Source organism: Lichenostomus cassidix, chromosome W (genome assembly GCF_008360975.1).
Source record: "Lichenostomus cassidix isolate B80296 chromosome W, HeHo_3.0, whole genome shotgun sequence".
Classification (NCBI taxonomy): Eukaryota; Metazoa; Chordata; class Aves; order Passeriformes; family Meliphagidae; genus Lichenostomus; species Lichenostomus cassidix.
The window spans coordinates 21,646,885-21,671,746 of record NC_139510.1 but is presented as its reverse complement, the minus strand read 5'-3'; the positions used below and the strand labels follow the sequence as shown (position 1 = coordinate 21,671,746).

At 46.8% G+C, this 24,862-nt stretch overlaps 1 pseudogene; it reads left to right on the top strand.

Annotated features, from left to right (window-relative positions):
- The first annotated feature begins 9,826 nt into the window (after positions 1-9,826).
- On the top strand, positions 9,827-12,659 carry LOC146425683 (uncharacterized; annotated as a pseudogene).
- Positions 12,660-24,862: the final 12,203 nt, after the last annotated feature.

The window sequence follows — 24,862 nt, the reverse complement described above, 5'->3', positions numbered from 1 at the left end:
TTGGAGGGCAAGGGAACTTTGGGATTCTTTTGCTGGTCTCCCCCTATAGAGGGTCAGGTAGGGGGAAAGGTTCTGCAGGGGGATTTGGGGGTATGTAAGTGGTGAACTTGAAAGTGGTCAGTTCGGTTAAGTGAGATTCAGGGGGAATCTCAGTCACTTCTGGTGGTTTCCGTTTTTTATTTTTCCACCCTATAAATAACAGCATTGTCCAGTCTGACTTCACTTGCTTAGTAGCGAAGTGAATTTTTTTGTCATCCTCTTTGGGGCAATGAGGCTTGACCCACTTGCTGGGGATCCACTTCAGGCCCGCTGGGGTTGAAACGCACACATACCCTCGTCTCCATGTGACAAGAGGGAATGGTTCTTGGATTTGCAGTGATTCGGGGTCCCGCACCAACACAGGAGGTTGAATCTTCAGCTTAGATTTTTTATCATTGGCAAAGTGTCTGAAAACAGGTGGCAAAGGCTCATCAAAAGAGTTATTCAAAAAGTTAATCGTGAAAAGAGCCTTGCTCAACCTCATGTGTAGCGTGTTGACTTTGTGACCCCCTCTTTGGCGCGCCAGCACGGTTTTCAGGGTGCAGTGCGCCCTCTCAATAATCGCTTGTCCAGTGGGCGAGTGAGGAATGCCTGTGACGTGTGACACTCCCCGCTCGTTTAAAAATTGGCGAAACCGGGCAGAGGTGTACGCTGGCCCGTTGTCACTCTTGATTTGTCCCGGGACACCGAGGTTGGAGAAGGCAAATAGAAGGTGCTGGATACAGTCTTTTGCCTTCTCCCCTGCATGGGCTGAAACATGGATGGCGCCCGAGAAGGTGTCCACCAAGACATGTACATACTTAAGACGGCCAAATTCCGGGTAATGTGTAACATCTGTTTGCCACACCTGACAGCTCTCAGTCCCTCTGTGACATAACGACGAGAGGGAACTCACGGCAGTCTCAATATGAGATATAGAGTAAGCTCCATTTTATTTCACCAAACGAGAGAGTTATATACTGTTACAGATGCTACTAATTATAGCTACACACACATCTGCAGTCTGTTCTCACACATTCAGGGATCCTCCTGGTAACTCCCTTTTTCTTTCTCATAACACTTCTGACTCCCTATTCTTTCCCATGACATTCTTCTCACAGAACATTCTCAGGTAAACAAGCCACTGTAGCTTGTTAGGATTTTACTGAGGCCTGCGTATGCTGAGGCTTTGTTCAGGCCTGTTTAGTTAGCATAAGTTTTGCTGGAAAACTGCGTTTTCCAACAGTTCCCCCGTTTCGCTTGTGAGAACAGACGTTGTCTGTTATCAGATTAATTTGCTTTGCTATAAGTAATTCTTATTATTAGAATTGTTATAAGTTTATTAAGGAAATTTCACTAGTTATTTAGATATGTTGCCATGGTCTAGGAACTGTCGTTGCTGAAAACATTCACTTCACAGGTAAAGCTTGGAGAACCCTTTCCGGACAAGGACTCCAAGTTTACTTGGAAGAAGGTTTAGCTTTTATAAACTCAATTTGGTAAATGAAAAATTACTTGATCACATTTTGGTGCAGAACACTTGGGACTCATGGCATGTTTCCCAGCCAGTTAGGATCAAGGCCTGGCCAGGGCCTAGATGCTAAGTGGAAGGGTTTTCTTAGAACATCTTATAAACAAGCTTTGATTAATATCAATAAGGAGAGTGTCTTAACATGTTACTATTTTTGTAGATAGCTATATAAGGTAAGATGAATATTTGAAAACAGTAGATATTATTATTTGACTTTAACTAAGGAAGATGAAACTGCAAAGGCTTTTTGTGAATAATAATATAAACTAACAAATTTAAAGCTTAAAATTAATATCACTGAAAATGAATAAAACTTAATAAATCTGATTTTAAACTAACAAATAGGACTTAACTATAATGGAATTTAAAATTGATATCACTTTAACAACTTAACTCTAACAAAATTTAAAACTTAACAGAATTTAAAATTAACATCACTTAATATTACTTAACAGAATTTTAACTTTAAAAGAACTTGCAACTTAATAGAATTTAAATTCACTATTACTTAAAACTTTAACAGAATCTATGCTTAACCAAAAGTACTTAACAGGTAGTTTAAACTATTCAGTATAACTTCACTCACAGGTTTTCATTCACACATTAAAACTCTCAAGAAATCAAAATCACACTCTCAGCAGTCACAGGCTTCATCTACACATTAAAGCATTCGACACACTCTCAGTAGGCCTACAATATTCACACATACACACAAACTCTATTTTAAGTAATGCTTTAGCAAAATTCAACTTTCGTTCAAGGCTTTAGTATTCAAGGTGTTATTTTTTATCAGGATAATATCTTGTTACAATGCTTCTTTATTAGTAAAACACTAGAAATAGGTTTTGGTCTCGGTGTCAGTGCAGCCAGGCTGAAGGAAGAGCCGATCTGCTCCATCTACTTGAACATTTTCAGGGAGTTTCAGTTGCTGAAGCTGTCAATCATTTCCTCATCCTTGGGGAGGAGTAGAGTTTAGAGTTTCACCATAGTAATCACAGTTGGGGCAGTGAAGGAGGCGTGGATGGCTCGCGGCTCCGCCTACCGGGGCACCCTCTGGGACCTCTGCTCTCGCCGTCATTTGACCAGAAACCACGGCTGGAGCAACTTCTGCCACAGGTCTCTCTTGGTGGCATTCAGGCGGCGTGCGATGAAGGGTAGGGGCCGTTGCTGCTACGCGGCCATCGGTCACTTTCTGTTTGTCTTTTTTCTTTCTACAAGCTTTTGTGCTGTGAGTATCTCTGTTGCAGCGGGAACACCAAACTTTTTCGTTACAGTTCTTTCGTATGTGTTTTTCATTCCCACATCGATAACATCGGGATGATTTCTGGTTACTCTGTTTCTTTACCCGCGATATTTGAGCTCTCTCTAACATTGTATTTAGTTGTTCTGGCAAAAGTTCAACAGTGACTCTCTCAAACAAAGCAGCTAAGATGTTTTTCGTTGCAAAGTTGCACCCTCCCCTTGCTAGTGCTGGGAGCGATAGAGGGCTACGATTCCCCCTCCCCCCTGGCGGGGGGGGCTTCCCCGGCTGCGCTGCGGCTGCCGAAGTTTTACGCATATCAAAAGCAGCACAGTAACTCACAGGTTTTTCTCTGCTCCATGCGGCTGTTATGTCCTGTGCCGTCAGCCACGCAAGGTTTTTCTCCGTGGCATGTTTTTGTAAGCAGGCTACGACTTTACTCCATGGTTTACCAAGCTTTCTTGCAATCTTATCACACTCCAAAAGTAAAGTAGCTCCATAATTCAACAACTCTCCTACATCGAATACTGTAATAGGATTTGTAAAAAATCCATAAGCTTGTCCTACCACCATCAGGCCCATTAAGTGTGATAGGCCACCTTTACTGAGTCCGTGCTTTTCTAAAAAGCATAACAATAAAAATTGGGCTACCTCTGTCTCCATTCCGTACCAGCTGGGTTTAAAGTTACGCAGTCGCCGCCGTCCGAGCGCTCCGTTGGGGCGTCTCTGCTTATAACGCGGTCGCCACGGTCAGTGCAGCCTTTCCGAGGTTTATTAGCCCATCCGGAAGCGGGTCTTTTTCGGCCCAGGCTTTCATAGCCCCCCGGCGCTGCCCCCGGGGCCTCTCCAGACTCGTCGCTCTCTGGGCAGGGTCGTAAAAGTCTGCTGCCAGTGTCCGTGGTCGTCGGTTCTAAATCCTGCTAACTCCGTATCACGTCGGGCTCACCATTTGACATAACGACGAGAGGGAACTCACGGCAGTCTCAATATGAGATATAGAGTAAGCTCCATTTTATTTCACCAAACGAGAGAGTTATATACTGTTACAGATGCTACTAATTATAGCTACACACACATCTGCAGTCTGTTCTCACACATTCAGGGATCCTCCTGGTAACTCCCTTTTTCTTTCTCATAACACTTCTGACTCCCTATTCTTTCCCATGACATTCTTCTCACAGAACATTCTCAGGTAAACAAGCCACTGTAGCTTGTTAGGATTTTACTGAGGCCTGAGTATGCTGAGGCTTTGTTCAGGCCTGTTTAGTCAGCATAAGTTTTGCTGGAAAACTGCGTTTTCCAACACCTCTGGGATTCACCCCCGAGAGGTGTGCCGGTAGTTGGTCCTTCGAGCAGTTCGGGCAAGTGAAAATAATTGCACGTGCTTGATCCCTAGAAATCCCAAACATCCTCACCAGGGCTGCACTATTCTGATGGTAAAACTGGTGGCTTGGTTTTGCCTGTGCGAAGGTGTCCGGTACTTTCGGTGACATGGCAGCTGCTGCGAGGGAGTCTGCTCTTTGATTTCCCTCAGCAATGGGTCCTGGCAGGTCTGTGTGAGATCTGATGTGCATAATAAAATATGGTTGCTTCCGACGGGAGATGGCTCCAGTAAGCCTCAGAAGCAAATTGAAGACTGCCAAATTTGAAGTCTCTTTTAGGGCCGAATTCTCTGCTCTGAGGGCTACTCCAACAACATAGGCTGAGTCAGTGACCAAATTAAATGGTTCCTCAAACCTCTCAAAAGCCCTGACCACGGTGGCAAGTTCTGCAACCTGAGGTGATCCTGGGACCACCTCGACATCAGCCTCCCATTGCTGTGTCACGGGGTTTCTCCAAGTCATCACTGACTTGTGAGAAGCTCCAGAGCTGTCGGTAAAAATGGTCAGTGCGTCCTTGATTGGGTTCTTTGAAAAGAATGCTTTTTGGATCAGTCGAAAATTTGTTTTGAACAGCTTATGTTTTTTGTGGCCAGATTGGACTTTTCCAGTAAAACCTTCAAGAGCATATTGTAATGGTTCACTAAATTGTATAAAAAATTCCAATTCTTCAGTTTCAAAAGGCAACTGCATCCACATAAAGTCCAGACCTGCGAGGGCCCTCAATTGCAGCCTCGCCTTTCTGATGACTTTGGTGACTAGTTCCTGTGCTGTCGTTAATGTTTTTGTCAATTGGTGTGGCAGGAAGACCCATTCGATGATTAACAAAGGGTCTTTTAGTGTAGAGTCCCACTGGTAAATCAGGCCATGCGTGAATTGCTTTTCCCCCAATATTATGAGTTGGAAGGGTAATTTGGGGTCACACCTGTGGGCTTGCCTCAGTGACATCGCTTTTTGTACCTCAGCGATGCAGAGGCGTGCTTCTGGGGTCAGGGTACGAGGAGAGTCTAGCTCCCCCTTTCCCCGGAGTAAGTTGAAAAGAGGCGCAAGTTGTTCAGTCGAGATGCCCAGGAGTGGACGCACCCAGTTAATTGAGCCACAAAGGCTGTGCAAGTCATGCAGGGTTTTAGGTTCGTTGGCAATGGCAACTTGTTGCGGGACAATGGTGCGGTCCCTTATAGCAAGGCCTAAATATTTGACGGGATTGACTCTCTGCACTTTGTCTGGTCTCATAGTAAAACAGGCCTCTGAAAGTGCAATAGAAACCAGCGCCATGGTGACCGACAACTGTTCATGTTCTTTGGCGCAAACCAAAATATCGTCCATATAATGGAAAATGTGTACCCCTGGGGACTGTGCTCTCACTGGCGCTAAGATCTTGTCCACATACCACTGGCATATAATTGGTGAATTCTTCACGCCCTGGGGAAGGACAGTCTAGTGGTATCTGCGCATTGGAGAGGCACAGTTCTGTGAGGGCACAGAGAACACGAACCGTGGGGCGTCCGCAGGATGCAAAGGGATGTTAAAAAAGCAATCTTTCAAGTCAATGACACACAACTTCCAGTCCCTGGGCAGCATGGCAGCAGATGGAAGGCTTGGTTGGAGAGACCCCATGTCCTCCATGACCGCGTTGATGCTTCTCAGGTCATGGAGGAGTCTCCACTTATCTTTGCCTGGCTTCCTCAGGACAAAGATGGGAGAATTCCATGGGCTGTGGGATGGTACAATGTGCCCTTTGGCAAGTTGTTCCTCAATGAGGGACTCGAGCGCGACTAATTTTTCTTCCACCATGGGCCACTGGTCTACCCACACGGGATCATCAGTAAGCCAATTCAACCATGGGGGCGCTCTGCTCAGTGACCCCACTTAAAAATCCTGGTGTTGAGGCGGAATGTGTATCTGGGCCCCCCATTGGGACAACGAGTCTCTCCCCCAGAGATTAAATGGCACGTCCATCACATAAGGACGAACGCGCACTGCCACACCCTCTGTGTTGGTAATTGCAATCGGATCTGCACTCTGTCACGCCAGGGACTGACCACCCACTCCCCCTATAGGTAGTGGGGCAGATCGCAATGGCCAGCCATTGGGCCAGACATCCTGCGACAAAATTGTCACATCAGCCCCTGTGTCCACGAGACTTCTTACAGATCTCTGAGTGTTCTGGTGCTGTATAGTACAGGTGAGGTAGGGTCTGGCAGAGTTGACTCTTTCAGTCCACCATGCGTAGAGAGTGGACGAAGAGTCTGTACAGTCAGGTGAGTAGGTCAAGTCCGGTGAATACATCTCGGTAGAAGTGGCACTTGTTTCTGTGTGCGTCGCTCCTCCGCGCTGATCGTTCAGTTTTTTGGCTGCGGATCTGCGGTGATGGCGGGACTCCAGGTGATCTGGTGTGCAATGGGGGGCGCGGGAATAGAAGGTGGAATGGGCATCGCAGCTGGCGTGGTTGGCACAACTTGCCCTGGGGGGAAAGGACTCAGAAAAGGGGGGTTAGTAGCTGGAAAAGGAGCAGGGCAATTGCACGCAAAGTGGCCCAACTGGCCACACCTAAGGCACGTGAAGGGTTTTTGGGGTGTTTTCTGGGGCTGTCTTGGGGCGTTGGTTTGGGTGGTAGGGAAGGCTTTGGGGGTTTCATGACATTTATTAGGATTGACTTCAATTGTGGCTCTAGAGCAGGCATCAATTAGTAGGGAAACAGTAATTGGGGCATCAGGGGGAAGGGAATTAATTATTTGTTTGCATTTTGGATTGACGTTGACAGTGGCAGTGTTAATAATCACATCTTGTTGGGTTTCAATATTTTTAAATTGTCTTTCCACGGCAGCAGTAAGACGATCTATAAAGTCCACAAATAATTCATCAGATCTTTGTTTTATGTACATATATGGAAGCTGAGCTTTGGGCCGAATTGGAATCAATTTAAGTGCCTGTTGTGCTGCCATGGTTAGGTCTAAATGCACTGAACCAGGAATTGTGGCAACTTGGTCGTGTGGTCTGAGCCATTCCCCCATTCCACAAAAACAATCTAGTCAGATGTTGGAGCTCGGGATTGTCTCTGTACGTGCCAATTAGAATTTGCATCCTCTTCCACCAGGTGGTCTCCCATAGTTTTTGTTGGCCTCCTGTGAGGAGACATTCAATGAGAGCTTTAATATCTGCTGCACATTTAGTTTCTGCTTGTAAAATGGATTGGAGCAATGATTGAAAGTATGTTGAATCACGCCCGTAATTTTTGGCTGCTTTGCAGAGCTTTTCCTTAATTGCCAGGGGGACAGGCTGCCACACAGCTGCCTTTGGACAGCCACTGTCCCTGAGTTTGGGTGTGGGACTAGGGGTAGGGAGTGGGGAATGCTGTCTGCAACAAGCAGGAGCAGCAAAAATGATAGAATTGGTGTCTCTTTCGGGGTTGCCAAGATGGCGGCCGGATGTTGACATGTCAGGGTTTCCAGAGCCACCAAAATGGCGGCCGGATGTTGACATCTTGGAGGGGGGGAGTCGTGGGAGATCAGGGGCGTGATTTTCCCATGGCTTGTCTCCTGCCCGTGATGTAATGTGGGCGGGGAATGACAGCATCGGAAGGGGAAGGGAAAGGGGAGGGTCTATATCAAGGGAAGCGACAGGTAGAGGGGAATCCTGGGAAGGGGAAGAGGGGTGTGTCTTGGGCTTCGCACGCGTTTCAATGCCCTGTTCTTTGTCTTTGAAAAGGCGGGAAGAACCACCATTTTGTCCCTCTCAGTCCACGAGGCTCGTGCCATCTTGGCATCTGTTAGTATAGGGGGGGTTTGAGGTGCGCGGAATGAGGAAAGAGGGTTTAGGGTAGAAGCCCGAGCGAGGCGGCCGCCCTCGCCTGAACAAGGGGAAGGAGGGGACAAAGAGGTGCCCTGGGGCTGGAAGCGGCCAGGCACGGAGGAGTGAGCTGCGTCCTTTTGTCCACTCCTAGCAGGGTCATTGGGGGCTGGGGAGTAGGGGTAGGGACACGGAGGCACCGAGGGGGCGGCAGGGAGCGGCGCCAGCAAGGGCGGAGGGGAAGCCGAGGACTCCAGGGGGAGGAAGGGACTTTTTAACGAATTTAAAAACCTGTGCGTGCAGAGCGAAAACTCTATTTGCGGCTTCGTCGCCTGCTCTGCCTGCAGCAAACAGTTTCTTACCCACCTCTCCCCAAAAATCTAAGTCAAACACGGCACCTGAGGAAACAGGAGGGTGGTTAATAAAAACCCAGCGGACCAAGCTCCGGAGTTCCCGGGGGGAAAACAAAACCTTATTCTGAACGAAAAGTCTGGATAACTCAAAATACATCTCTTGCTGAGCAGCCGCGGGCTTAGACGATTTGCTGCAAACCGAGCTAAGCCCACAGAGGCTCAAACCGCACACGCCCACCCGCAGAAATCGTATTAAAATAAAGCTAAAAAGGGCCACACAGCTCGCAAGTCCTCGCTACCCCTCTCAGCAACTGAGGGCTACCTAGGGGATGCCTTGGGAGACCGACAAAAAGGGACCCTGTCCTCTAGTTGTTCTCCGGACACTCACCCTAAGTTCGGCGCAATCCTATTGCGAAACTGATGCGAGTCGCTGAAATCAAAAACTGCAAGGTTAGGCACAGATCTCTGGATGCCCACGGCGGCTGCTCTGTGTCAGTCGCAGCGTCTGCTCTTCGTCGCAGTGGCGGCTCTGTCCGTCGCGGCTGCGCTCTGCACTGCTAGGCAGCTGTCCTTCCGCTTTCGGAGAAAGTCCGCGGCAGCCGAACACCGATCCGAGTTCACGGCACCAGGTGATGGGGTTCGCAACCCCCTAACTCAGTTCGGGACCGGGTTGGCAGCCATTTCGGAGCCCCAGCAAGGCAGCTCTCTCTCGGGAGGAGGCGGGGTGGTCAGGAAAAGGCAGAGCTCTCGGGGGAGCAGCGTGACCTGGAAATCGGGAGCGGAGGCAAGAGACGCAGGCAGTCGAGTTGGAGGTCCAGGAGGTTTATTAAAATGGTAAGGGGAGATGGAGGAGGGACGGGATGGGACTGGATCAGCGACCCGAAAGTGGGGTTCTGCGTCATGTGGCAGCTTATAAAGTGGGGAAAAAAGGGAGGGGGGAGACCAAAAGGGCCAATGGGGTACACAAAACTCTGGATTGACAATAACTTAATCTTATGAGGGAATAAGGGGGAGAGGGTACAGAACTTTGAATTTTCCAGTCAGAGAACACGGCATTGGCAAACAAAGACGAACTTTCTAGAATTAATCTTTATATGTAATGTGGGAGGGGAGACGAGCTGGGCCAATAGTGTCTCACTTCCAGGCTCCCTGGGAGCACTCTTTTTAGTTACCCTGACTGTAGGGCTATTTTACTCCCACGACTCATCCCGTGGGGCCCTGCCACTGTGCAATGGGCTAGGGACGCTCAGCTGAGCCAGGGCCAGCCACAGCAACACTTTACTAGTATTTATAACAAGGCAAACAAGCAACAGCAACAGTAGCAACAACAAACAAAACCAGAAACCCAGTAACAGCCTGCTCTTGGCTATCAAAGCACCTTCCCTTTTGGTGCAGTTATGGTCACAGCTGGCAGGGGTGCTGTTGGGCTCCTGGCTGGGCAGGGCAGGTGCGATAATTCCCCGCGGCTGCAGGGGGCACTGTGTCGCGAGCTCAGTCAGGTCTCCCTCACGCAATAATGGTGGGCCGGCTGGACAGTGAGGTGGGCTACAGCCGGAACCTCAGACTGGTGGCAGGGGCTAGCTCACCTGGGGTAGTGAGCAAGAGGCAGCAGAAACTCCACAGCTGTGGCAGGAGCCGCAGTGTGTCCCGGCAGGCAGGGGTTGCAGGGTTACAGTGTAGCAAAAGCCCGGGGCAGTAGCAGAAAAACGACGGGGGTTGAGAGGGGAATCGCTCCCCTTGAAAGGTCACTGTCAATGACTGGTCCCTGGGTCAGGCTGTGTAGAGGCGGGATGGCCCCCAGCAGGGGATGGGGTACTCCCAGTCCCGGGTCCCGTTGCGGCACGCACTGGCTCTGGGCTCCTAAACAGCAGAGAGGCAGAGAAATGAGCCAGTAAGCCCAGTCACAGTGCCGAAGGAGAAAGAAAGAAAAAGAAACAGGCAAAATCACGTGCAACAGTGTCTCTGCTAGAGACCCTGCTGCCTGGCTAGCCGAATTGCCCATGTGGCAGGAAAGGGTGGAGGCCCCCTTGTCTCCCCTCCAACTCTTGCAGGAAATCCCAGGCTAGCTCCCACTTATTACGATATTGCTGGGGGGAGGGGGGGCGGGGCAGGCAGTGACCATCCCAGACACAAAACAATAGGAAAAAAAAAGCCAAAATAGAATGGGATGGGATGGGATGGGATGGGATGGGATGGGATGGGATAAAAAGACATCCCCAAGACACCTTTATATTCTATTGATTCTGCCACAATGGAAGCCAGCAGAGATTTTTCTTATCCATATTACATTACCTTTTGTATTGGGTCTGACTGAGATAAAGCTCGCAGCCCTCCCAGTGCTGTTCTTTGCATTAGTAGCTGGAAGGGTGTTGATAACAGACCAGTGTTTTGGCTACTGCTGAGCAGCTCTGCCCCTCTGACATTCCTTCCCCCATCAAAGGGATGGGAGTGGGCAAGATCCTGGGAGGGGACACAACCAGGCCAGCTGACCCAAATCAATCAAAGGGATATTCCATACCATATGATGTCAGCACAGATATATAAGCTAAGAGAGAGAGGAGGAAGGGGGGGTATTCGTGAGTTTTCAATGTTTGCCTTCTGGAGCAACAATTACATGTGCTGAAGCCCTGCTTCCCGGGAAGTGCCTGAACATCGCTGCTAATGGGAAGTAGGGATTTACCTTTATTTCCTTTTAGCTTTTGTGAGTGCAAATATCTGCTTATTCCTTTTAGGGAGTCAAACCACAGCAACTACAGTAATTGCCCCAGTAGTGAAAACAAAAAAATGGACGAGGTAAATTTCAGGCCCATACCACCAATTAGTAAGGGAAGAAGAAGAAGAAGAAGAGGAAGAAGAAGAAGAAGAAGAAGAGGAAGAAGAGGAAGAAGAAGAGGAAGAAGAAGAAGAAGTAACAGTAGGAAAGGAGGAGTTCGATCAAGAGCCAGGCCATTCAGCAAAGAAATCAAAGGGAGTGAGGCAAGTCAAACAGGAAACTGAAGTTACTCAGTCCCTGACCTCATCAGAACTTTAAGACTTTTTAAAAGATTACAGCTGCCAGCCAGGTGAGTGGATTTTGGCATGGCTGCTGTGATGCTGGGATAATGGGGCCCATAGTCAGGAGTTAGAGGGTCATGAAGCCAAACAGCTGGGATCCCTTGCTAAAGATCAGGAAATTGAAAGAGGAATTGGAAAGGAAGGAGCAATATGCAGCCTTTAGAAATGGCTTCTCTCAAGCGTGAGGGCAAGATATCCATTTAAGGAAGATCTTGTGAAATCCCCAGGGAAGTGGATGACTGCAGATGAAGGTATCCAGTACTTGAGAGAATCAGCAGTGCTGGAAGTTGTCTATAGTAATCTAAAGAATTAGAGTGTCTCTAAAGATCCAGAGGATTTCCCTTATACACTCACCATGTGGAAGAAGGTGGTTCAAGGCGCCCCTGCATCATGTTCCAGCAGCTTGGTAGTACTGTACTACCTGCAAATGGATACACCAACATTAGAGGTGGCGTCCTCCTAGCTCCAAAATGTAGAAGAAACTGTGGATACCTCCTCATCCCTATGAGCCAGCACCCCAGCTTTTAGGGCAGCCCAAGAGATTGCTCCTCTCCTACTCTGGTCAGAGGGAAGGGAAGCCCCAGGAACACTCCCCGGAGCACTATGTAACAAACTCTGGTACTTTCTGCGTGAGCAGGAGGACATGAGGAAGTGGGATGGTGAACCCACCTCTAAGCTGAAAGCCTGTGTCTGTGAACTGAGAGGGAAGAGAGCTGTTAAGAAGGGGCTGCCCAATAAGACTGTCAGTGTAGTTGCTGCAGAGAGACCAGAAGACAATCAGCGATCTCCCAGATATAAGAGAACTCCCATTTCCTACAACCCTGAAGAGGGAACTTCTGATCTGGCATCGCAAAGGTCAGACAGTGAATACTCTGACCAGGAACAGGAATAGAGGGTCCCTGCCTCCAGCCAGGAGGAGGAAAGGGATGACTGGGTATACTGGACTGTGTGGATTCAATGGCCTGGCACATCAGATCCACAGAAGTATAAGGCTTTAGTAAACACTGGTGCACAGTGTACACTGATGCCATCAAGGCACAGGAGTGCAGAACCTATCTGGATCTCTGGAGTGACAGGGGAATGCCAGGAGTTGTCTGTAATAGAGGATGAGGCAAGCTTAACAGGGGACAGATGGCAAAAGCACCCCATTGTGACTGGCCCAGAGGCCCCTTGTATCCTTGACATCCACTACCTCAGAAGAGGATACTTCAAGGATCCAAAAGGGTATCGATGGGCTTTTGGTGTAGCTACAGTGGATACAGAGAAAATCAAATAGTTATCCACCCTGCCTGGCCTCTCAGAAGATCCCTTCATTTTAGGATTGCTGCAGGTGGAAAACCAACAAGTACCAATTGCTACCAAGACAGTGCACTGGTGGCAGTATCGCACAAACCGAAACTGTAACTCCTATCCATGAACTAATTTGTCAACTGGAGAGCCAAGGAGTAATCAGCAGAACCCATTCGCCTTTCAACAACCCCATATGGTCATTGCGGAAGTCAAATGGGGAATGGAGGATGAAAGTAGACTAGTGGGGCCTGAATGAAGTCACACCACCTCTAAGTGCTGCTGTGCCAGACATGTTGGATCTCCAATGTGAGCTGGAGTCAAAAGCAGCCAAATGGTATGCCACAATTACTATCACTAATGCATTTTTCTCAGTCCCTCTGGTGGCAGAGTGTAGGCCACAATTTGCTTTCACCCGGAGGGGCATGCATTACACCTGGAACGGACTGCCCCAGGGGTGGAAACACAGCTCCACCATCTGCCATGGACTGATCCAGACTGCCCTGGAACAGGGTGGAGCTCCAGAACACCTACAATATACTGATGATATCACTGTGTGGGACAATACAACAGAAGTTTTTGAGAAGGGAAAAGAAATAATCCAAATTCTTCTGAAAGCTGGGCCTGCCATAAAACAAAGTAAGGTAAAGGGAACTGTACAGCAGATCCAGCTCTTGGGAATTAAATGGCAGGATGGACACCATCATGTGCCTACAGAGGTGGTTGACAAAATTGCAACTATGTCCCCACCAGCTAATGAGAAGGAAACACAAGCTTTCCTGGGCCTTGTGGGGTTCTGGAGTGTTGCAGAGCAGAAAAACCTTACAAAATGAGGGCCTTGTTACCCTTGTAAAATCCTTGCTCACTTCTGTTACTTCGGCTAACCAGAAAAGCATTTTGGGAATGACTCAGCTAAACTAGAGGTGAAAAACAAGTTACATAACCCTGGAAAACAAGTGATAGAACCAATGAGTGCTCACATCATGGTGTATGGTGGTTGGTTACACCTGATGCGTGTCCCTATCGTGGTTTATGGTGGTTGGTTAAACACATTTTTTGTGCCTCACAAGTATGTAAACTCATAACAAACTAGCAGTCTAAAAACTCTGGACTTTGGCAATAAAGTGTCTTCACCTATCATCGTGGAGTCTGTGCCTTAATCGCCGCAAATGGTGCCCCGTGTGAGGAGCGTATAATTTGGCTATCTGTCCACCCGGCAGTGAGCCCCATGGAACTGAAGTTCTGCTGAAAGGAAGCAGCTGCTGGCAATCAATCACCTCGGTGGAAGAGGTGAGTCATGGGGAACACAGTTAATAATAATACTACAGAGGAGCAGTCCATTTTGGACTTAATGAAACAGCTGATAAAAAAAGTATGAGAGGACTATGTCCTCTCACTCACTTAAGCAACTTTTGAGATGGACTGCAGCTAATGGAAAAGGAGTAACCTCCGTAAGCATTTTTACTGCTGACTTGTGGGAGACACAGTGAGCAGCAGGGAACATAAAGGAAGGAAAAATGTCCCTCGAGCCCAAACAGAGGCTCTTGCATTGGCAGAATAGAGACATTTCAATTGCTAGGCAGATTAGAGGACCCTCAGACCCCGATGATGACAGGGGACATGCTTGGCAAACCACAATCTGGCGGAGGGCAAATTGCTGGCTCAGCCTATGAGATCAGGTCACACTGTGAGTATCAGGGAACCGGGAAGTGTCCCGAAGGCATCGGTGCAGTTTAAAAAGTATTTCAACATATTCTCCACATTGGAGCACCTTTTATTATTCTTTTTATTATCTCCCCCCCTTTCCCCCATGTGGCCCCTGCCCCGGCGATGGGGGAGCAGGCGGGTGCACCAGTGCTGTGCGGGATGGGGGGGGCCGGGGGGCCCTTTCAGGCCTGCACAGGTTAATTCGTGAATGTATTTTCAAAGTACCTTCTTAATTGGTGCAACTAAATTGTATTTTACATTTGTTTTCAGCTTTCCCAAGGAGAAAGCCTTGCAGCAGAATAATAACAAATTGATTGATAACAAACTTGGGCAGGGGGCCAAATTGCTGGACTGTCTGTAATTTGCTGCTGAGTAGTTTTGAAAGTGTTTTACATTAAGTACACCTCTGATGTTCATGAAGCTCTAGTCAAATGTATATCGTTAAAGTCAGTTTAAGCTCTCCCAATGTTTTTGCTGAATTTCACTAGCACAGTATATTCTTTCCTAAAAAGCCCATATTTGGTATACTTTGTCTCTTCTCTGAGGTTACATTTTACAATACCTTTTAATCCAGATCTCTGAAGGGAAAACTCACTATATAACTTAAAATTGAATGACTGTCTTTACAGGACCCACATTTTTTGTTCTAAGGCTGTCCCAGAATTTAAGACTTTTCCTCTGCCTGCAGACTACTAGCATCTGCTCTTACTAATGATGACTGCTTAAGTGCTGCAAAGTCAGTTCTTCAATTGGCAAGTTCAATAGGTGTACCTGAAGTATTTAATTTGAACAAATAATTTTATGTTCTGCTCAGCTTTATATATTACATCAGTTTTATTGTGATGTGCAAATTGAGGCTATAATGTCATTCAACTCTGATAAAACAGAGACATCAATGTTAAAACCATAGGGTAACATTTCTGTTTTCTGTAGTAGCCCAGTAGTTCACAGAGCTGAGTTGGCACCCATCCAAAAAACGGTTTAGAGGATGGCTGGGACTCCAGCTGTGTGACCTTGAGATGCCTAAACTACTTAATGTCAGGGTTTGACCCTGACTAAATGCCATGCACCTTTGCTCTCTCCTGCCGCAGACGTACAGGAGAGGGTAGAGAAAAAAATACTGTTAAACACCCACCGGATTAATGAGTTGAGATAAGACACTGGTGGCAGGATGCACAGAAAAAGGGCAAATAGGCTCAAAACTTAAAGTTGCAAAGTGCCTGGAGTTGCTCCAGCGCCTGGAGCGCTTCCTCCCCCACCTTCTTCACTGACCTTGGTGTCTCCATGTTGTTCTCCCTTCACATATTTTCACCTCTTCCTTCTCCTCTAGCTAAAAAGAAGTGTGTGACTACTTTGTTTTGATTTTTTCTTAAATATGTTTCCAGAGAGGTGTAACTAACCCCTCTAATTGGCCCAGACTTGGCCAGCAGCATGTCCATCACTTTCAGAGCCATCAGAGATTGGCTCTACTGGACTTGGTGAAAACATTCCAGAACCTTCACACAGGACACACAGGAGCCATCTTTGTGCCACTCCCAACCCCTCAGACACTTGTTCAGGCCTACTACAACAGCTTTTGAGAGGTTTAAATTTCTCTTAGATGTTAAAGATACCTTGCTGATGTTCTGGGCTAAGCAAAACCATCACACTTAAGAATAACCAAATAGTACAAAAATAATTGCAGGCAGCACACATAATTCCTTCTATTAGTCCCTGGAATTCACCTATTTTTTGCAATCCCATAAGGAATCAGCAAAGTAGCATTTATTGCATGATTTTCAGGTTATCTCCTCAGAGCATAATTTATCCTTATATTCATAATGTCTTGGCTTATGGACAGGCTTGGTGTCTTAATCTTACTCAGCATGGATGCAGGTAGCCCCTGACAAATTCGGTAGAGCCCTCCTTGGAATATGTAGGGTGGATATTAACTGGACAAGATGTAAAGCCATAGCAATTAACTTTAAAGCCTCATGTCAAAACATTGAATGATTTACAATAGTTACTGGGAACAATTAACTGTGTAAGGCCCATGCTAGGCTTAACCCCACGTATGTCATCTGCAGAAGCTATTCAGGAATTAGATACAGTTAACTCACAGTTCCCTACTGTAAAAACAGACAACGTAGTGCCAGCTTTACCTGTTCACTTGTACAGCTTTAATAAGACAATTTGAATGACACTTTTGCCATGAAGAAACATATGCCAGCATTTCAAACGGGTACAACTGTTCAGTGCTTCCACTGTATTTGTTCTTCCCTAACACTTATAGATTGTAATTGAATTTAATATCAAAACAGTTTAAGTACAGTGGTTGCCCAGATAAGTGACTAAATGTGACACCAGCTTACAGAACATCTCACAGAAACTGTGCCTTTGTGGCTGCTTATATACACGCCTCAGTCTTATTTACCCACTGAACTCACAAAGTTACATGTGCAATGATCATGGCAGTATTATATGATTATGTCCCTGGTGTTTTGTCCTTAAGTATTTATATCTCAAATCTATTGTAATGATAATCACAGGAAGCTGTCTTACCATCTCTGAACTGAGCAGGTTTTAAATGCAATTTGCTGAGACATGCAATGTTATCATTTTTCTGAGTGAGGCTGCACTTTGGAAAAATCCTGGCAAACTAGTGCTTATATTAGAAAACTATTGACTGTGAAACAGGCATTTTCAATACTGTTTATAGTTACCACAGGTTATTCCTGAAACTGACTTATGTTCAATCATGACATATTTGCCACACCTTTAAAATCTTTCCAGTTAATCCTGCAGGAATTCAACCCTCTAGAGTTCAGTGTTGTTGCTATTTAATTTATGACTCAGTTGTTTGCTTGCATATTGTTCATTGATGTTCAACTGTTGTATGACAAATTTTCAGAAGTTTTCTTGTAACAATGAAGTCAGAATGAGTTAAATTCTTTTCTATCTGAAGCTTTTAAAGTAACACTCTCAACTTTGAATCTAGTTTTGTTAGATTTAAGGTGCAACCCTGGGCCCACTGAAAAGATGCAAAGGCATCCAAAGTGACTGCTTCACTGACTTCAAGGGAATTTTTTTCATAGGTATGCCTTGAACAGACTCTTTATGTCTGTGTGCATGTGAGCGTGAAAGTGCTGCAGCAAATATAGAAGGACTGTTGTTTTAGCTTCTTAAGTATTTTAGATTTGTAGGTTAGGCCTGTGAGTTACTACTGTGTTATAGTAAGTTCTATACGAATCAATTGCAAAATAGTTTACATTGTTATCTGTTAAGTACCATTAAGTGTTGGCACTTGACTGTCATTGATTTAAAAGACTGCTTTTTTACCATTCCACTGCATCCTGACGATATTCCTAAATTTGCTTTTTCTGTGCCGAGCCCTAATGTACAGGAACCCCTGAAATGGTTTCATTGGGTGGTGCTACTGTTAGCGTGGAAAAGACATAATCACTGAATGATTATATGCAGGTGCCTTTTATTCTCGAGCTCGGGAAGCCGGGGTTTAACATCTACCCAAATCTGACTTCAACATGGATTTGAAGGGAACACATTTTTATACCTTCCCTTACAGAACAGTGATGTAATCATATGTTAATTATCAACTTAACATTGTTCCATTGTTTCCCCCAAGCATAACTTTAAGCCCCCCTTCTCCCACAGTATTTCTGATTTATTTTACAGGTGCTAATCTGCATGATTTCACTGGAACAATCCCGATTCTCTAAGCAATCTTCATGATCATGTCGCTGAGCCCCGTACATGTAGTGCTTACCTATCCCATTCCTAAAGCCTATTTTTAACTATCCCGATTTTAGAAACATTTTAACCCTATGTTAACATTCCCCCCTTTGAAAGCATTTTCACTTTATAGGTGTGAATGCTTTCACTTGATATAGTCCTTTATACTGGATGCTCGTCTTCGAATCCAGGGTTGTCATGAGCGTTGTTATGGATGTTGTTGTGGACCGGAGAATCCGCAGGTGATGGACGTGGATCCTTGTTCCGTGTCAGTGCCCTCATTATTCGTTGGTTCCAGGATGTCTTTCTCCATATCTCTCCTTTCAGTATGCTGTAGACTACCCAAAGTACTAGAAACATAACTAATAAGATTATTAAATTTTCAATGATGGATTTAATCCATGAACTCACATTCCATCCTAACCCCTTGAAGATTTTATCTAACCAACTCGTAGTCAAGTCCTTTTGTTCATCCCATGCTTCGTGCTCTATTTGTTTTAACTGATTGATGTCATGTTCTACATCTGCAGTTACATTTGGGATATGGATGCAACAATGATCAACTTGTCCTTTTAAAAACCCACACAGTCCATGTTCTTTCAGGAGTAGCATATCTAAAGCCAATCGATTTTGTAAAGTCATTTTGGTAGTAGCTTGTAATTGCATGTTTAGTTCTTTGAATCCTTCCCGAGTAACTCTTGCTAACCTCTCTACCTGACCTGTAAGTCTGTACATCATTTCTCTGTTTTGGTAGTTTGCTATAGGGCCAAACAGAGATTCTAGAGTCCACCCAAATTTTACTCCACTAGAAGGTTGTTGCCAAGTTTCATCCTGATTTTCATTATCTGAAACCTCTCATCTTGTTCTTATTTGCAAAAGTTCACGTTTCCCATTGAATGGGGACTTTTTCCAGATTGGACATAAAGTAGGGAGGCCCAGAGTAAATTCTTTTACTTTTCCATCTATGGGCAGGTGGGTTGTCCAGGTACCATCACTTGTTGCCCAAACAAATTGTCCTGGGCTTTTGATTGTACTTCTACTGCATCCTATTTTATTCTATAATTTACATCACCCTGTTTGTATTCTTCTACAGGCACAGCCAATTCACATGGCAGCCGCCAGCGATGGTACTTGTTTTATCTCTACATCATCAGATGTGCAATCATAGGTTTTATTACATGCCCACCAACTTACTTTATCTGCCTGCGCTCTGCTGCTGGTGGCAGTGTTTATTACTGCTGGATCAGTGCCATCTTCAGGGCCTGTCCATTTTAGGCACCAAGGGGTGTTTGCCATATATTGAAATTTTTGAAGTATACTCAGGGACCATGCACTGTCCCAGGGTTACATCCGATCCTTTCTATCCTTTGCTTCACATTTCCATATCAGGGTGGTCTTTGTGACATTTTCTGTGACCTTTTGATAGTGTGGCAAGAAGCATTGCCGTTTGGCAAGGTTTTGATCTTCAACCCACCACTCTAGATTTTGTCCCACCTTCCCATTGCTTAAAAGACAGTCCTTTTTGCTCAAGTACTGCATCCAATCATAACCTGTTATATTCCAAGTTACTTTAACTTTCTGCCTGGACTCAGGTACTTGTTTACATTCAATTGTTTTATTGTCCGGAATTTCAGGTAATTTTGATGTGATAATTCCCCAGTTTACTGGGTCTCCTGCTGCCTTTGGTATTGGCAAACAGGCAGCTATTCTACTGATGTTTTGCATTTTGGCAAAACCTTTAACTAACCCAATCATCACATTCTCAGCCCGAATTTCATTGGAAACTTTTATCACTTGCGTTTTTGCCTGTACCTCTCTCTTCATTCTAGAATGAAGAGTAGTTAGTTGATTATCCTGCATTCCATATCCCCAAGCAATATCACTCCCAATTAATATCCATAAAATGAGCATTGGCACAGGTGCTAAGATCATTTTAAACAGTGAAACCCGTCTTATCTGCAGTTTCGTCAGTCTCAGGGGTTGTGCAGCACACAGTCTCGGATGGGTCTTCTTCACTCGTGTGTAGTGTATCCAAGGATCCACTCCAGCCACCTTGACGGCTGTGAAAGTGGTCAGCAGCACCTGATGGGGTCCACTCGGTCCACCTCTTCTTTAAAGGTTCTTCATTCCAGGTTTTAATGTACACTTCGTCTCCAGGGAGAATATCGTGGACTGGATTCTCAAGAGCCAGCGGCCTATTCCACACGAGCGCACTCCAAAGCTGTGCTAAGGTTTTCCCGAGAGACAGAACATGATTATATATTTCCTGTTTTCCTGCAATATGTATATTTGGGTTTGGTTCAGGAGATTCATATGGTTTCCCATATACTATTTCAAAGGGACTGACTGACATTCCACTCCTGGGCTTTACCCTAATCTTTAAAAGTGCTATTGGTAGGGTTTGTGGCCATTGTAACTTGGCCTTCTGACATATTTTACTGATTTGCCTTTTAGTGTTTGGTTCATCCTCTCTACCTGCCCACTGGATTGTGGTCTCCATAGTGTTTGGAGATCCCAAGCTATTCCCAGTAGCATGCTCACTTCCTTTACCACTGTAGCCATAAAGTGTGGTCCGCTATCTGAAGATACCCCTAACAGCACTCCAAACCTGGGAATGATTTCGTGTAGCAGCCACTTCACTGTCTCTTTGGCTTAGTTGGTGCGACAGGAAAGGGCTTCTGGCCATCCTGAAAATGTGTCAACCCCCACCAGCAGGTATTTGTACCTGTGCTGGTTTGAAAAACAAACCAGTGGGAGATCACAAGTCCAGATTGAAATTAAAAGTAAGTGAAATAATACAAGGAAAAGCACTGACAAAGTCAGATACAAACTGACACCCGGTTAGGGTGGTGGTAGCAGTCCGACTGAAGTAGTTCAGTTCAAGCAGTGATCCTGTGAAGGTCTAGTCTCCAGCTGAAGGTCCAGTGGTAGCTCTTGTCCTCTGGGAACCCAGTAGACTGGGCTAACTCAGGCAGTTCCAAGGCTAGGTTATATCCAGGTGGGAACACCTGTCTCCTCCCTCCTGGGCAGAGCATCCCACAATGGGATAAGTCCATGAGTCACACGGTGGGTCCCTGATGGCCCATTGTCTGTCATCTGGGGTGGGCCATTAGCAGGTGATAACAGCTAACGGCCCACAGCTGGTGGTAATAGAATACTTAAATACATCTATATTGCAACCTAGGACATTATCCACCCCTTATTCTATTACCATCTACAGAGTTCTCACTTAAGATAAGGTCTCCTTGTGGTACACAACGGGTTTCCCCATCTGCCTGCATCACCCACCAAGTATAACCAGGTCCTTGGGCAAAAACAACCCCACGGATGGGCTTGCCTTTGCCTGAGGTGGGACTAATCCAAACAGTCTTTCCTAAAAAACCTCTTATGTGTACCACAGGGACTTTATCTCCATCCACTGTGTGCAAAGGTTTGGACTGGGCAGGACCGGCTCGATTGATAGAACGTCTTGTGTTAACCATCCAGGTGGCCTTTGCTAAGTTCAGTTCCCAATTTTTGAAGGTTCCCTCGCCAAGTGCCTTCAAAGTTGTCTTAAGTAGTCCGTTGCACCGTTCAACTTTCCCGGCAGCTGGTGCATGATAGGGGATATGGTATATCCATTCAATTCCGTGTTCTCTAGCCCAGGTGCTTATGAGGCCGTTCTTGAAATGGGTTCCATTGTCAGACTCAATTCTCTCAGGGGTACCATGTCTCCAGAGGACTTGCTTTTCCAGACCCAAGATGGTGTTCCGGGCAGTAGCATGAGGCACAGGGTAGGTCTCTAACCATCCTGTGGTTGCTTCCACCATGGTCAACACGTAGCACTTTCCTTGGCGGGTTTGGGGAAGTGTGATGTAGTCAACTTGCCATACTTCCCCATACCTGTACTTTGACCATCGTTCACCATACCACAGAGGCTTCACCCGCTTGGCCTGTTTGATTGCAGCGCAAGTCTCACAGCTGTGGATGACCTGTGAGATGTTGTCCATGGTCAAGTCCACCCCTCGGTCACGAGCCCACCTGTACGTTGCATCCCTCCCTTGATGACCAGAGGCATCATGGGCCCAACGAGCTAGAAATAACTCTCCTTTGTGCTGCCAGTCCAGATCCACCTGTGACACTTTCACCTTGGCAGCTTGGTCCACCTGCTCGTTGTTACGATGCTCTTCATTAGCCCAACTCTTAGGTACATGTGCATCCACGTGTCGAACTTTCACAGTCAGCTTTTCTGCCTGGGCGGCGATGTCCTGCCAAATCTCAGCGGCCCAGATGGGTTTTCCTCTGCGCTGCCAGTTGGCCTTTCTCCAGCGATCTAACCATCCCCATAGTGCGTTGGCTACCATCCAGGAGTCAGTGTAGAGATAGAGCCTTGGCCATTTCTCTCGTTCGGCAATATCCAAAGCCAGTTGGATGGCTTTAAGCTCTGCGACCTGACTCGATCCACTTTGTCCCTCGGTAGCCTGTGCAACTTGTCGTGTGGGGCTCCATACTGCAGCTTTCCATTTCCGATCTGCGCCTACAATTCGGCAGGAACCATCGGTGAAGAGGGCATAGCATCTTTCACTCTCCAGCAGCTCATTATATGGGGGTGCTTCTTTGGCACGTGCTACTTGCTCCTCTGCTTCTTCTAAAGGTAATTTAAAAGTCTCACCTTCAGGCCAGTTTGTTATAATTTCCAGAATCCCAGGGCGATTCGGGTTTCCAATACGGGCGCGCTGCGTGATGAGGGCAATCCATTTGCTCCACGTGGCATCAGTGGCATGGTGGGTAGAGGGAACCCTTCCCTTGAACATCCACCCCAGCACTGGCAGTCGGGGTGCAAGGAGAAGTTGTGTTTCTGTGGCGATCACCTCTGAGGCGGCTTGGACTCCTTCGTAAGCTGCCAAGATTTCTTTCTCGGTGGGAGTGTAGTTGACTTCAGACCCTCTGTAACTTCGACTCCAGAATCCCAGTGGTCGACCTCAGGTCTCGCCAGGCACCTTCTGCCAAAGGCTGCAGGACAGACCATGGCTCCCAGCTGCAGAGTAAAGCACATTCTTTACCTCTGGTCCTGTCCTGACTGGGCCAAGAGCTACCACATGAGCGATCTCCTGTTTGATCTGGGTGAAAGCTTGCTGCTGTTCAGGACCCCAGTGGAAATCGTTCTTCTTGCGGGTTATGAGGTAGAGAGGACTCACGATCTGGCTGTACTCAGGGATGTGCATTCTCCAAAAACCTATGGCGCCTAGGAAAGGTTGCGTCTCCTTCTTGTTGGTTGGTGGAGACACCGCGGTGATCTTATTGATGACCTCAGAAGGAATCTGACGCTGTCCGTCTTGCCACTTTACTCCCAGGAACTGGATCTCTCGGGCAGGTCCCTTGACTTTACTCTTCTTGATGGCGAAACCGGCTTCTAGGAGAATTCTGATGATTTTCTCTCCTTTCCCAAATACTTCCGTTGCTGTGTCCCCCCACACAATGATGTCATCAATATACTGCAAATGCTCTGGAGCCTCACCCTTTTCCAGTGCAGCCTGGATCAGTCCATGGCAGATGGTGGGACTGTGCTTCCACCCCTGGGGCAGTCGGTTCCATGTGTACTGCACACCTCTCCAGGTGAAAGCAAACTGAGGCCTGCACTCTGCTGCCAGAGGAATGGAGAAAAAAGCATTGGCAATATCGATGGTCGCATACCACTTTGCTGCCTTGGATTCCAGCTCATACTGAAGTTCCAACATGTCCGGTACAGCAGCACTCAGTGGTGGTGTGACTTCATTCAGGCCACGGTAATCCACTGTCAGTCTCCATTCTTCACTGGACTTACGCACCGGCCATATAGGGCTGTTAAAGGGGGAGTGGGCCTTGCTGACCACCCCTTGGTTCTCCAGTTCCCGAATCATCTTATGGATGGGGGCCACAGAGTCTCTGTCTGTGCGGTATTGCCGGCGGTGCACTGTTGCTGTAGCAATTGGTACCCGCTGTTCTTCAATTCTCAGTAGTCCTACAGCAGACAGGTTATCTGAGAGACCAGGCAGGCTATTCAGTTGTCTTATGTCTTCTGTCTCTACGGCTGCTATCCCAAAAGCCCAGCGATGTCCCTTCGGGTCCTTGAAATATCCACTCCTGAGATAGTCTATGCCAAGGATGCATGGGGCATCTTGACCAGTCACAATGGGGTGTTTCTGCCACTCGTTCCCAGTTAAACTCACTTCAGCTTCCAGTACAGTCAGCTGCTGGGAGCCTCCTGTCACCCCAGAAATAGAAATGGATTCAGTCCCCACATACCTGGATGGCATCAGGGTGCACTGAGCGCCGGTATCAACCAAAGCCGTGTATCTTTGTGGGTCAGACGCGCCAGGCCATCGGATCCACACAGTCCAATAGATCCGGTTATCCCTTTCCTCTACCTGGCTAGAGGCAGGGCTCCTCTAATCCTGGTTGTGGTATAAGATGCTCTCCTCCTGTAAATGTGTTCCTGAGGTCCCTTCAAGAGGATCAGTCATATTATCATTTCCATTCTGTCTGGGGTTCTGTCCACAAGAGACTGGGGCAGTGTTGAACCTAGATGAGCTTCCTGAAGTGGATGTTTCTGTTTTCAATTCACGTACCCGGGCTGCTAAGGAGGAGGTGGGTTTCCTATCCCACTTTCTCATGTCTTCCCCATGCTCCTGTAGGAAAAACCAGAGGTCACGTCGTGGAGTTCGTCTTCTTTCCTTGGCTGGGGGACGTCTGCTCCTAATGGCAGAGACTCTGGTTGGTTTCGGTGTGGCATGGAAAAATCCTTCTTTGAGCTCTT